Genomic DNA, 14,702 nt, shown 5'->3' with positions numbered 1-14,702 from the left:
GTGGGTTGCTGGGCTAGATGTTGAGTACACCATAGTCCTGGGACCAGAGAAGGATCTAAAGGACGAAGAGAGGAAGAAGCCCACCGTGATCCAGGTTTGCGTACATAACGTTTGCTTGGTCTACCACATATGCCATGTCGATGTTGAGTGCCAGGATTTTAAGAACTTCCTCAAGGACAAAACAGTAAAATTTGTTACTGTAGACTTTAAGAACGACAGGGATGTCTTGCGTCGGATAGGTCTCATTGTAGGCAACCCCTTCGACCTCCAGAAGAATCGGCTGGTGTCCTCTCGTCAGCCTTCAATGCTGACCCTGGCAGGAGCCATGGTTCATCCTTCGTACGGTAAACTGGAGAAACCTCCATACACGTTTCATCGTCATGCATGGCAGCGGAATGTACTAGATATAGACCACATCCACTATGCTGCAATGGATGGCTACCTTTGCTTCAATATCTACAAGGGTTGGATGAAGAGCAATAGCCAAGTGTGCGGTTCAAGCAAAGAAGTATCGGCCAAGAGGAAGAGGGACAAGGACGAAGTCGAGGACATGGACGAGGACTCCGAGTAAGGTGGCAATGTCGTTGCTCATGGTGGTTCTAATGCAGTGTCTACCGAAATAGTTGCAAAGTTTAATTTCAGGTGCTTAATTTAATTTGAGGGGTGTGTTGTGCTGAGCCCCTAGCAGAACTATGTTATGTTTCTTCTTGTTACTTTAACTCTTCAGTACGTACATACTAGTATTTCTTACATTTCATCTTTTAGTTGGTATAGTACTACCACTCGTCAAAGAATTTCAGGGTGCTTAGTTTTGTCAGAGAATTCCAGGATGGTTAGAGGGTGCTTGGATCCAAGGGACTTATTTTAGTCTGACTAAAAATAGTCTCTTTAAGAGGCTAAAGTTCCAAGCACCCCTGACTAAAGAGGGGATAAAACTAGTCTTGAGACTAAAATTTTTTAGTCAGGGGTACCCCTACTAAAATGTGGATTAGTCATCTCTCTACTCATTTAACTCCTCTCCTTTAACATAGGCGAGTTCTGGATTGGAGGGTTTGGAGGATAATAAATGCTCATTAACTTGATTTTAGCCTTTTTAGTATTTGGATCCAAGCATGGGTGAGGCTAGCATGTTTTAGTCCCACTACTTTTAGTCATGGGACTAAAACGTATCCAAGCACCCTCTTAGTTTTATTTGAGGGGTGGGTTGTGCTGGACACCATTATTGTGACTAGCCTTTTTAATAGTACTATATGCATAATTTGGCGATGAGCGCTCTCTATATGTACCACCTTTTTTTAATTTCAAGTTTTTCTCCATGGCGCAATCCATCGATACTACCATTGTACAAAAGTATACATTTCTTAAAAGGCTAGAGGGCGGGGCAGTCTAGCTTGGTCGGTTTCATGAGAGGCGAGGGCCTTTGTGATTTGACGGCTCATTACTGCTGGAAGGCGGGGCCTTATGATTTGACTGCTCGTATAAATGCACCGATGACCTGATGGAGGAGGAGCAAAGAACCGTGCGGTATACTCAAGTTTTCCACTGGAGTAGTACTACAACGGAGGAGCACGAAACACGGCAGCCCATTGCCCTATGGCGATAAAAATGATCTAATTTGCTAGTCATCTCATTGTTAGTATTGTTCTATTCATTCCCTCAAAAAAACCATTGTTATATTCATGCCTCGCAGAGAACGTGACACGTGCGGCGAAACACCCGAAGCAAAAGATGAAACATAGGAGCAAAATAAGAAGGAAGATTATCACCCCAAATGATCTAATTCGCCACGGAGTCGTAACTGCTTATTCATGGCCTCCACGACCTCCATCTCCTTGCGCGTCTCCTCCACCATCTTCTTCATTCTGTCCATGACGCGGGATTTCTCGACGCGAGCCTTCATCATCTGTTCCACGGCCGCATTACGTACCTTGACAGCAGCCGGGTGCTCGATGCAGAGCTTCGCCAACTCCTCCTTCTGTTCCATGACGAGGGCTTGCAGCATCTTCATCGAGGAACTACTATTCTCATGCAGCTTCTTCCAGCCGGCGTTCTTCTCCTTCAACAGGTCGATCTCGTGGCAGAGCTTCACCTTGTCCTCCCGAAGTCGCAGGATTTCGCCGGTCGCCTTCTTCTCTGAGGCAATACTCTTCTTCAGCAGCATCACCAAGCCGGCGGTCAACTCCCCCTGCTGATTGAGCTCAGCGGGCATGTCGTCGAGGCTCTCCTTCAGCAACTCCATCAAGCCTTGGATGAACTCCTTCTGCTTATTGAGGTGCTTATTGAGCTGATCGGGCATGCCGTCGAGGGATAACGACTCCAGCTTCGTCGGCTCGGCATGTTCGCCTCCGCAGCTAGGGCGCTCCTGGGAGCCATCGCTTGCCCATGAGAGATCTTTCGAGGTCTCTGAGTGGCGGCGAGCCCTCTTTTTTTCCGCAGCCTTGGTTGCCGCTCCCTTGTAACGAGTAGTTCTCGACCTAGAGCTCTGCTCACCGGCCATGTCAACGACGGACGAAGAAGAAGCACTTATGAGGAGGAAAGGTAGAGTAATTTTTGGTTAGGTAGTTCCCCTTTTTATAACCTAAGTACTAGCTCTAGTACTAATACCTGCATAGTGGGAACACGTTCAGGTTTGGTACGTACTAGTAGGTGTGAGCAGGCTTTCGAATGTGATGGGAACAAGGTAAAGATTAATTAATGGTTTTGGTTTCGAGGCCCAAAACGGCTCCCGATGAGTTTAGCGGAACATAAATTTCAAGTACTACATTGCTCAAATGCGTAAATATTATGTTACTGTCAAAAATTGGCAGAAAATACGAAGGAGACCAATGGAAGTACTACTAGCAACCCACGATTTAACTACTCGCATGCGCGCAGTGGAGTAATAATGTCTTTCTTCCGCCCTCACGTCCACTCAATTTGCATGCGCTGTATTAATTGACCATCAATGAAGTGAACGACTTTACACGCGTCAAATTATCACATGGGATGGATCTTGCTACAAAATTGCGTCCGCCCGTGTACCCGCGTGTGCATGCGAGGGAATGAGTGTGTGCGTGGCGTGTGTGCACATCTTCTCTTCGTGCATGTACCGCCAGTATGGCTCAGGGCGGATGAGTACATTCTTCTGGAACCAGCAGCACGTCATTGTGATCAATCCACGCAAGGAGGTCGCGACAACGCCTCCACATGTGCCACGTGGCTTCATGAACTGTAAGAGAGACACTGTGTAGCTTGCCATTGGTATTGTAATTTATGTGTTTTGCACATACTCGAAGTACTAGTAAGGTACACGTGCATTGCACGCATAAGATTTTGCAACCAAATTATGAATAAATACCACACTATAGCATGTAAGATCTGAGTCATATATGCCTGATGTAGCCCTTCGTTTAATTCTTATAGTTCATCTCATTCAAAATCAATTAGTTTTTATAAAAAAGCTAAGAACGCGGGAATAGGAAAAACATGGGATTATAGTGGAATGTCGTCTTGAATCCTACAGGATTGTACGAGTGTTTGATTGTGCATAGAAAAAACACAGAATTCTTTCAAAGAGGTTTGAGTGGATGGGATGTTTCCTATGAAATCTAGTGCAAATGAATCCTATGGAAAAAATCCTATGGTTTACAATCCTACTAATCAAACAACCAAGATAGGAAAAATTCCTAATGATTAGAATCCTCCAAAATTCCTTTGAGAATCCTTTGAATCAAAGAATCCCTTAATCTATTTTATGATTCATGGAATTGTGCGTTGTAAAGCATAAAGTAAAAAACAAATAATGGCAATTCAACTAGAAAAAAAGTTTGGGCAGTTATGATACGGAAGATTCTAGAACAAAAGAGAACCACTATTGTTTTGAGATTTGTGCATTATGCTTAAGTTCAACCATGGGGTCCGCTAGATTGTACATGTGGAAAAATCCGGTGGGGGGCTAGAAGATGGTGCGAGGGGCCAAGCGGAGGGAGACTGTGAAGGAATGCACAAGTGCGAGATCGATATTTAGAGAGAGGGGGCGAACACGTGCGCTGTTGCGCGCAGTGGCGGAGCCAAATGAGCTAGGGGGCCAAGCATTGCTAATCCTTTACGAGGAGGGTCAATTCATGAACTTAAATCATTTTTAGTAGCAATTGTCTAATGATCACATTCATATTAGCCTCGATATATAGTGATGTTAGGGGGGAGGGGGCAGGGCCCTTACTGCCCCCTGTATTCGCCATTGTGCACGCGTCTGAGAGATGAAGCGGAAGGCATGGATGATGAGAGGGGGACGTTGGATATATAATTAATGTGGGTGTATTAGCTATATATGTTAATCCTATATAGAGAGGTATAGATTGATCGATGTGGACGTGGGAAAGAGGGTGAGACCTCACTGGATATATCGATTGATCGGTTTGTGTGGAAAACTATGAAAGACCTAGCTATATACACACATACATAGAGGAACATCGATCGTTGCGCATGCACGCATGAGAGATAAAGAATGCCTGATATGATGTAGAGGGGGATGTGTGTGGGTGTGTGCCTTCATGGGTGACCGGCCTGAAGAAAAAGATTGCATGCGTGCGATGGATAATGCCGACCGGTAGTGTGTGTGCATGCATGCACGAGAGAAAGTTAGTGGTACAATTATAAAGAGAAGACTACTGTGTGGGTGTAAAAGAATAGGTGAGGTCATAATCAATGTAAAGTTGAATTCAAATATTTGAATAAGAGATCCTGATGTTTGAAACCCATGCATGCATGAATATAACGGAGATCTGCGCGGTGTGGTTTGGAAACGAGCATGTTGTAATGTATACACATTGAACAAGGTCAGACTGATTTGAATTTGAGATACCGATGGCAGACATCATTTGGCCACGTCGCATCCGTGCATGGACACACTATTCTAATTGGAGATGATGGGCGGCTTTCGCATCACATATCTATATCTATACCCCTATATATATATTATATTTTATATTTTTTTATATTATGTGCGGGTAACTTTAACTTTGAAAGATGGTCGTTGGATGAGGCGAATCCGATGGTCCAAAGATGGCAAATTTGAGCACTACTGGCCGTTGGATATCATCTATATTCCACCAGATTTCGCCACATGTATAATCTAGAAGACTCCATGGTTGAAATTAAGCATAATGCACAAACATCAAAACACAAGCACTTCTTATTTGTTCTAGAATCTTCCGTATCAGAATTGCCCAAATGTTTTTCTACATGATTTGCCATTATTTGTTTTTACTTTATGTCTTACGACACACAATTCCATGAATCTTAAAATAGATTAGCTTTCTTATAAAAACTAGATGATTTTGAATGAAATGAACTATAAGAATTAAACGAGCATCTACATCATGCATATATGACTCAAAGCTTGCATGCTATAATGTGGTATTTATTCATAATTTGGTTGCCAAATCTCATGCGTGCAATGCACGTGTACCTTACTCTAGTCTAAATGGTGTTTGTCTATGTGTTGTGCGTGTTGAGGTGCAAATTGTCTTTTTTTGGGTACACGTTAAGCTTGTTCTTCCGAAACTTCAAGCCGCGCCTTGTTATGCCGAAAATTCAAGCTAGCGTCTCTGTCTATCGTGCTGCGAAACTCCCGCCTCTTCAACCCACGCCTTGTTAGCCTGAAATATTTAGGATATATCTTTGTCTCGTTGTGCTCCGACAACTCCCTCCATCTCAACCCGTGCCTTGCTATTCCGAAATTACAACGCGCGTGAAAACACCCACCTCCTGTGAAATCCTGACACGCGAAATGCCCGTGGTACCCCTGAACCGAAAGAATCGCCTCAAATCGGTGGGGGTACTTTCGTAACTTACCCCACATTTCGAACAAGCGCGTCTCTAAGCCATGGTTCCCCACTGCCATCCCATCCGCCCACCCATTCGTACACCGAGGCCGCGAAAACCCGCGATGAAACCCCACACCCTACTCCGTCCGCCACCCAGCCGGAGCCTCTTCCCCGACGATGTCGTCCACAGCAACACCTCGACGTCCCTCATCCACCGTACTGGATGGGGATCCGTCGTCGATCTCATCATCCCGCCGGTTCAGCCACCCTACCCTGACGTTCCCCTCGTCTTTCGTGCCACCTCCATTCCCACACTGTCATCTTCACCTGCACCACCGAAAGATCATCATCATCACCATTTCCTCGGATGAAGCCGCGGCCTAATCGGCGCCACCAAAGAGGTTGTACACTAATTGCCGAATTTTCTTCTTGATTTGATCTCACGGTGCTGCCGGCGCTCGGTCCCGAGCCTACACGGCGCGGCTCCATCCACGGCGGTGTCGCCGGCCACTTGCTCCACGGCATCGCTCCCTCGGCGGCGACATCCACATCAGTAGGAGCTGCTGCTGCTTTATCTCTCGCTCGCGCTGCTGCTCTGCTCTTGCTCACGGTCCCCTGCCTATTCTGCTCTTGCTATTGCTCTTGCTCACGCTGCTGCTCTCACTCTTGCTCTTGCTTGTGATGCTGCTCCGATTTAGCTACACTTCAGTCGACTGAGTCGACTTTTGGGTCAGTCGATTTTCAGGGGTGGGGGAGGGGGGGGCTCGCCGGGGTGAAGGAAGAACCAGCCACAGCGGGGAGGGGGGCTCGCCGGAGAGGTACCCCACTATCTATCTTAGGGTTCAGGATGGGGGCGGTAGTCGCCGGCGGTGGCGGGGCGTTGGCGGGGCGGTGGCATGGGGATCGCCGGAGAAAAAGCTCGGCATGGGGGGGGGCTAGAGGGATGGCCGGGGCGGCGGCGGACCGGCGGTGGGGAGTGTTTTCGGGGCGGGCGGGGCGGCGCACCACCGGCCGCGGGCGGCGGGGGGCTACTGTTTGGCCGGTGGTGGCTGGCGGCTCAGGGGGTGGAGGTTGAAGATGAATCGCAGGCCCTTGATTTCGTATCCAACGGCTGCAAAATCGACTGACCAGAGATGAAAAAGTCAGTCGACCACGTGTAGCCTCACCTTGCTAGTGCGTTCAGTTTCGACAGCAAAATTCAGTTTCGACAGTTAAGTTTAGTTTCGACAGTTAAGTTCAGTTTCGACAGTTAAATTCAGTTTCAAAAGTTAAGTTGAGAGATGAGCGGCTGATGTATTTTACATCTAGAACTTTGTGGTTATGTATTTTACGTCATGTATTGGAGATGATATTAGAATTCCACTCAGGTTAACGTTGTTCATTGTCTCTCTTGTCTTGCTTCAGCCTCGGCATCGTACAACTCACCGGAGCTGTTGCAACGACGAAACCCTCCATCACAGCGGAGCAGTACCTCAGGCTCCATCTCCAGACGCCTAAGATCTTCTTCCCCTCCTCCGACAGCCAATTCAGCCGGAGAATCCTCACCTGCCAACCCAATCACGCTGAGATCGACATGGCTTCGCCAAAGAGGGTTGTACACTTGTTGCATCTCTTTTTTACTCTACATGTTATATATATTGTCCACTGAGCACTCGTAGTAACGGGAAATATGATTATTTTATCCTACTATATAACAAGCAGTGAGGTACCAGGCAACTTAGCTATCCGTGATGGACTCTCATGAACGCCATCATTATTTATCTCTGCGCGTTTGAGCTGTGCATTTGTCAATGGGCCTGGGAGTTGAGCTAGTATGGCAGTGGCCTGGGTCCAAAGTAATAGAAGTAGCACAAAAACATTTTTTTAGTGTAGGATTTTCCTTGCTCAAGCCTGCCTACTAGAATCGCAAGTGCTTGAAAGGAAAAGTGAATGAAAAACATCGGAATTGGAAAGTTTCCTATGGTACTACTTTTCATGAATTTGGTGCAAAGGAATGGAGCAAAGGAAAACTGTAGGATTTGTTCCTTTAGTGTCTCCTTGAAAGAAAAACCGTAGGAATTCTAATTTCCATTTTTCCTCCTTTTCATATTCCTATTCATCAAGCACAAGACTAAGAGATAGTAGCATAATAGCATAATAACCGTACATTTTATGCTACTATGCTACTATCTCTTGCATTGCTTACTGTACGGTTATTATGCTATTATGCTACTGTAACACCCTCGACACGGCTATATCTCCCATGTGTCGAAGCACCACTTAGAGGCATAACCGCATTGAAAGCAATGTCGCAAGTGAGGTAATCTTCACAACAACCCATGTAATACAAAGGGAAAGAGATACATAGTTGGCTTACACTCGCCACGTCACACAAATAGCATAAATATCATTACATTCATCCAGATACACTCAAGGTCCGACTACAGAACCCAAAATAAAGAACAACCCCAAATGCGACAAAGTCCCCGATCGCCCCAACTGGGCACCACTATTGATCATCTGGAAAGGAAACGTAGTATCGTCCTGAGTCCTCATCAAACTCCCACTTGAGCTCAGTCGAATCACCTGGAGAGGTATCATCGGTCCCTGCATCTAGTTTTGGAAGGAATCTGTGAGTCACGGGGACTCAGCAATCTCACACCCTCGCGATCAAGACTATTTAAGCTTATATGTATGGTAAAGGTATGAGGTGGAGCTGCAGCAAGCGGCTAGCATATTTGGTGGCTAACATACGCAAATGAGAGCGAGAAGAGAAGGCAAAGGCACTGTCGAACAACTATGATCAAGAAGTGATCCTATAACAACCTACGATCAAACTTACCTCGAGACCATGTTCTCTTCCCGGACTCCGCCGAAAAGAGACCATCACGGCCACACACTCTGTTGATTCATTTTAATTAAGTTAAGTTTAAAGGTTATCTACAACCGAACATTAACAAATTCCCATCTGCCCATAACTGCGGGCATGTCTTTCGAAAGTTCAAATCCCTGTAGGGGTGTCCCAACTTAACCCATCACAAGCTCTCACGGCCAACGAAGGATATTCCTTCTCCCAAGACAAACCGATCATACTCGGAATCCCGGTTACAAGACATCTCGACAATGGTAAAACTAAACCAGGAAAGCCGCCCGAATGTGCCGACAAATCCCGATAGGAGCTGCAGATATCTCGTTATCAGGGCACACCAGATTGTCCAAGGTTCCGGTAGGCCAGCCCAGAGTTGCCCCTGGTGGCCACCGGCAGCTGACAGGTTGGACCAACACTCAGAGGAGCACTGGCCCGGGGGTTTAAACAAAGATGTCCCTTGAGTCCGCGGAACCCAAGGGAAAAAGAGGCTAGGTGGCAGATGGTAAAACCAATGTTGGGCATTGCTGGAGGAGTTTTATTCAAGGCGAACTGTCAAGGGGTTCCCATTATAACCCAACCGTGCAAGGAACGCAAAATCAAGGAACATAACACCGATATGACGGAAACTAGAGCGGCAAGAGTAGAACAAAACACCAGGCATAAGGCCGAGCCTTCCACCCTTTACCAAGTATATAGGTGCATTAAAGTAGACAAGATAATATGATGATATCCCAACAAGGAACAAACTCCAAACTTCACCTGCAACTAGCAGCGCTATAAGAGGGGCTGAGCAAAACGGTAACATAGCCAAACAATGGTTTGCTATGACAAGGTGGGTTAGAGTTTTGACATGGCAACACGGGAGGCATGATAAGCAAGTGGTAGGTATCGTGGCATAGGCATAGCAATAGAGCGAGCATCTAGCAAGCAAAGATAGAAGTGATTTCGAGGGTATGGTCATCTTGCCTGCAAAGTTCTCCGAGTTGACTTGATCCTCGTAAGCGTACTCAATGGGCTCCTCGATCACGTACTCGTCTCCCGGCTCTACCCAAAGCAAGAAACACAAGCAAAGGGAGACACAATCAACCACGTGTAATGCACAAGCAACATGATGCAAAACATGTCATGATATGCGGGATGCGATATGCGATGCATATGCATGATTCAGAAAGGAATGATTGAACTTGGCTTCAACTTGGAAAACCAAGAGTGCCACTGGAAAGGGGAGTTGATTTCGATCGAAATCGATATAAAGATCACCGGAATCGGATGCACGGTTTGGAAATGGCAAGCAAAACAAATATGGCACCGGTCTGCGATTAACGGCACGAGGCCATCTAAATGCATCAAGAACAACATGCTACAGCACTCTAACATAGCTACAAAATACATGGCATAAAAATATTGACAGGACAAAGACTTAGAATATTTCTAAGTCCCTAAAATCAACAACATTAAGTGAGCTACTTTGCATGCTCGTATCACTCCACAAAGTGCACAAAGGGGCATGGAATAAATACTAGCATGAAGTAGACATGAAAATGAAGCTATCCATGTGCACAGCAACCTCATGGCAAGTTTGCATTAAATCACACAAAAATGACAAAACAACAACATGATGCAAAATGCCATGTTTATTAACTTGCTCAAATGCATAAAATAATGCCACCATTGGATTGGTGGGATTTTTCTACCCCCAAAACATATATAATATGTTGGGGTTGCTATAGAAAAATCATCACAAGTGCAATAAGTTAGAAACTGCCCTAAATGGAATATGACAGAATTGGCATTTTCCTTATTTGGAAACGTCCAGAAATGGACTTGCCTAAAATGGATAGATTCCACATGCCAGAAATGGAATATTCGCTGGGAATAAAAAGAAAAGGAAAACATGGGGCTATGCGAGGATGACAAGTGGGGTCATCCTGCCAGCGAGTCATGCGGAAGATAAAAAGGGGGAGGGTTTAACATGCGCCCGCGGGGGATCGAACCCGGGTCTCCGCGGTGTGGGCTTGCGTGGTCACCCACTGGGCTAGCTTGGTGCCACTGGAAAGATATGGGGTTCGGCCTCCTATGAGCTGATCCCAGACGGAGATGACATCTAGATCGAGGCCAGATACGACGACGGTGGCGGCGACGGCGGCAACTGACGGAGCAGAGGAGCTCCGACGGGCGTGCGGGATCGACAGGGGAGCACGTGCAGCAGAGAGCTTGGGCGCTCGAGCACGAGCATAGCTCTGCTTGGGGCCATGGCGTGCGCAGCGAGCAAGGAAGCAGCACGACGCTGCAGCGAAGCAGACATGACACGCGTGGGTGAGGATGCGCGCGGGTGCGACATGCGCGCAGAGGGGCACACAATAGATTCCGAAGCGGGGAACGCATGGGCATGCGGCAGCAGGTACAACAGCTACACAACAGCAACAACAACAAAAAATGCAGACTTGCCGGAGCACCGAGAGCGCGTCAAAGACACGGATCGGCCGAGTCCTACAGGGTGTCTACACGACATGCAAAAGACTGGAGAGGGAGGTGCGTTACCCAGCTCATCCTAGGACATGACGAGCTCAACGGTGACGCGCTGAAGGCGATAAGAGGGAGCTATGAACTTGGCGAAGATGCTGTCCGGGAAGAAGAGGAAGAAGAGGACAACGGGGAGGTAGATCCAGAGGCCGTAGAGGTGCGTGCATCAAAGTAGGATACGTAGGGGAACTTGGCGGTCTTCTCCGCGGCGTCCGAGGTGATGGGAGGCGCGGCAAGCGTCTATCCCGAGCTGAAGCTCGAGCTCAACCGGGTCATGGCGGGCATGGCGAGGGCGAGGCGTGGCTAGCCTTACCTGGCGGCAGCGATGGAAGGAGAGGAGGGGGATCGGTCGAGGCGAGACCCTAGGGCACTGGGGACAACTTTATAGGGGTCTAGGGAGCTTCTCCGGGCGTCAAATCAACGAGGTTGTCGACGTGGACATGCTGGATGCGCGCCGTACAGGAGGTTGATGACGCCTCTATATGCGTGGGCTGGATGGGCTGCTGGACTGCGCCTGGCTGCGGTGCCTAGGTGGGCTGCTGGCTGCGGGAGGCCCAGGTAAGGCATTTTTCCTTCCCTTTATTTGTTGTTTAGCTAATAAGCAGCGGCAAGGAAAATTAAAAGGCCAGGGGCTAGGAGAGGAGTTTTGCAGATATAAAAAATACCCTCAAGCTCCTGGAATTATGGGCCATTTGAATAAATTGCTTTGGGGATTTTTAAAGGAAGAAAATTAAATCAAGTTTGAATTAAATTCAAACTTGAGTCAATTTTTAACCTAACCAAAACATATTCAAATGAGTTGAAAATTGGCAGAGAGGATGCAGGCTTGGTGCAAGATTTACAGGGAGAAGATGAACATTTAAAGAGAAGGGAAAGTGGCACTTGTCAAAAGAAGGAAGTAGGGGGGAAGGAGGAGGTGGAGATGAGGGGGAAAGTGATGAAGCTTGGATCCCAAGGATCATGCCACAAACAACAAGCTAAGATGAAGATGCACATGATGATGCCATGATGCCACAAGATGAACATGAAATGAAATGCATGGCAAGAATAAAACAAAACAAAGGAAAAAACCCAACCATGAGGGAAAATCATAACTTAGTGCCGGAAATGGCAAGAGTTGGAATACAAATATGGCAAGTTAAATACGGGGTGTTACAGCTACTATCTCTTTCATCAAGCACAAGACTAAGAGATAGTAGGATTTCTACCTTGCATTGCTTACTGTATACACTTAAGATGTCATCTGCTTTGTTTAGACATGCTTTGTGTTAATGCCATCTGTTTAGTTTATTTATCGTATATGTGAATCATGCAATGCCATCTTGTCTAGCCAGGCATCATATATGTGAATTTTGCAATGCCACCCTGGTTAGCCAGTCATCCTATATGTGAATTATATCATGCCATCACTTTTTTATTACGTGTTAAATTTGTCAACAATTTTAGTACATTCAATTACTCTTCCTGTGCATCAGCCATTCGGCACGGTCATGGAAAAATCTGGAGTGGAAACAAGGTCTTCAGAGCAGACAATGCTATCTGACGAAGCACATGTCTTGCTGGTTACCGATAGCTCCTCAGAGGAGGATTCAGAGACAGATGACCAGTCATATTCCCCCCCGAGGTGCATGCCCTAACTTGGCAGGGTTATGTTGCTCATATCGTGCGTATGGTATCTTGCATTGCTATGTCATCTGCTTAGTTTAGACATGCTTTGTGTGAATGCCACCTGTTTAGTGTCTAATTACCATATATGTGAATTATGCAATGCCATCTTGTTGCAAGACATTATATATGTGAATTATGCAATATTATCTTGTTGCAAGGCATTATGTATGTGAATTATGCAATGCCATGATGTTTAGGCAAGCGTCATATATGTTAATTATATCATGTCGTCCTTTTTTGTATTTCTCATTGCTTTTGTCGACAATGTTTGTATATTCAACTGCTCTTCCTGTGCATCAACCATTTGAATTGGTGATGGAGAATCTGGAGTGAAAACAATGTCTTCAGAGCAGACAATGCTACCTGCTGAAGCAGATATCTTGTTGGTTACAGATAGCTCTTCAGAGGAGGATTCAGAGGCAGATGACCAGTCCTATTATCCCCCTGAGGTGTATGCTCAAACTTGGCAGGGTTATATTACTCATATAATGCATATGTTGTATTGTAATGCTTAGTTTTTACATCATATACACAATATTGAATGCCATCTCCTTAGTTGACACATCATATATGCGATTGCCCTCTGCTCACTTCCTTAGTATATAAATCATATATTTGAATTATGTCATGCCATGATGTTTACATAGATAGCATGTATCTGAATTATGGCATGCCAACCCATTTTCTAAAGACATAATATAGTTATATCATCTCATCCTGTTTACATAGTCATCATATTTTTAATTATGTCATTATATCCGTGAATTATATCATGCCATCATGTTTCCATCGACGGCATGTTTGTGATCTATGGCATGCCAACCACTTTAATAGACACATCGTATAGTTATATCATGTCATCCTGTTTACATAGTCATCATATTTTGAAGTATGTCATTCTATCCTGTTTAGTTAGCCATCATACATGTGAAATTGTGTCATGCTATCCTGTTTAATTAGCCATTATATATGTGAAATTATGTCCTGCTACTCTGTTTGCTTAGACAACATAAATGTGAATTATTTCATGCCCTGTTTTCTTCCCTACTATCCATTGCACCTGTCTATCTTACAATGTCTGTACATTCAATTACTTTTCTTGTTTATCAGCCATTTCAATTGGAGGGAGTGATGGCAGTATCTGTGGGAGTAAAAACAAGGTCTTCAGAAAAGATCGTGCTACCTGTCGATGCAGATAGAACCACGGTTGTACTTGCCCAAGAACCAGCCCCACCACACATAACCCACACTCATGCACCTTGTACCCCTACCCAGTTGGACAGAGAACCAGCTACACCCCTTCTAACCCCAACCCCAGCAGATAGACACCCAGTTCCCGTTGACACAACGCCGTCTCCACCACAGAGCACCCAAACACGAGCAGTTAGTAAGGCAACTGCAGTGCCCAAATCACGAGGACCACCACTCCGAACCCGAAGTCAACACTTAAAGCAGAAGAAGAATTGTTCTCAGGTCAGGTCCCGTAGCTATGGTTCATATTACTTTTCTCTTGCATCACTGTATTTATGGATACCAACTAATTTCAAATTTGAAGGATGCAATTGAAACTCCAATGGCGCAACAGTTATGTTTTAAACCTGTTTAGCTGTTTGCTGTTGTAACTTGCTCTATGTTGATTTTAGTTTCAATTGAATAAACAGTTATGTTCTCATGCCATGCACATTACATGTGTTGTTATTGCTGTGTAGTTTCCCACACTTATATTCTGTCTATGCTACTTTTTCTTAAATAGATATGATTCGAACTGTATCTATCTTGATTTGGCAACATAAACTAGAATGATATAGACCATACAGTGACCATACTACATAGATATATGTTTGTTTCATGCTGTT

The sequence above is a fragment of the Triticum urartu genome, chromosome 1, assembly GCF_003073215.2.
Source record: "Triticum urartu cultivar G1812 chromosome 1, Tu2.1, whole genome shotgun sequence".
NCBI lineage: Eukaryota > Viridiplantae > Streptophyta > Magnoliopsida > Poales > Poaceae > Triticum > Triticum urartu.
Note: the sequence above shows the minus strand (reverse complement) of the source record.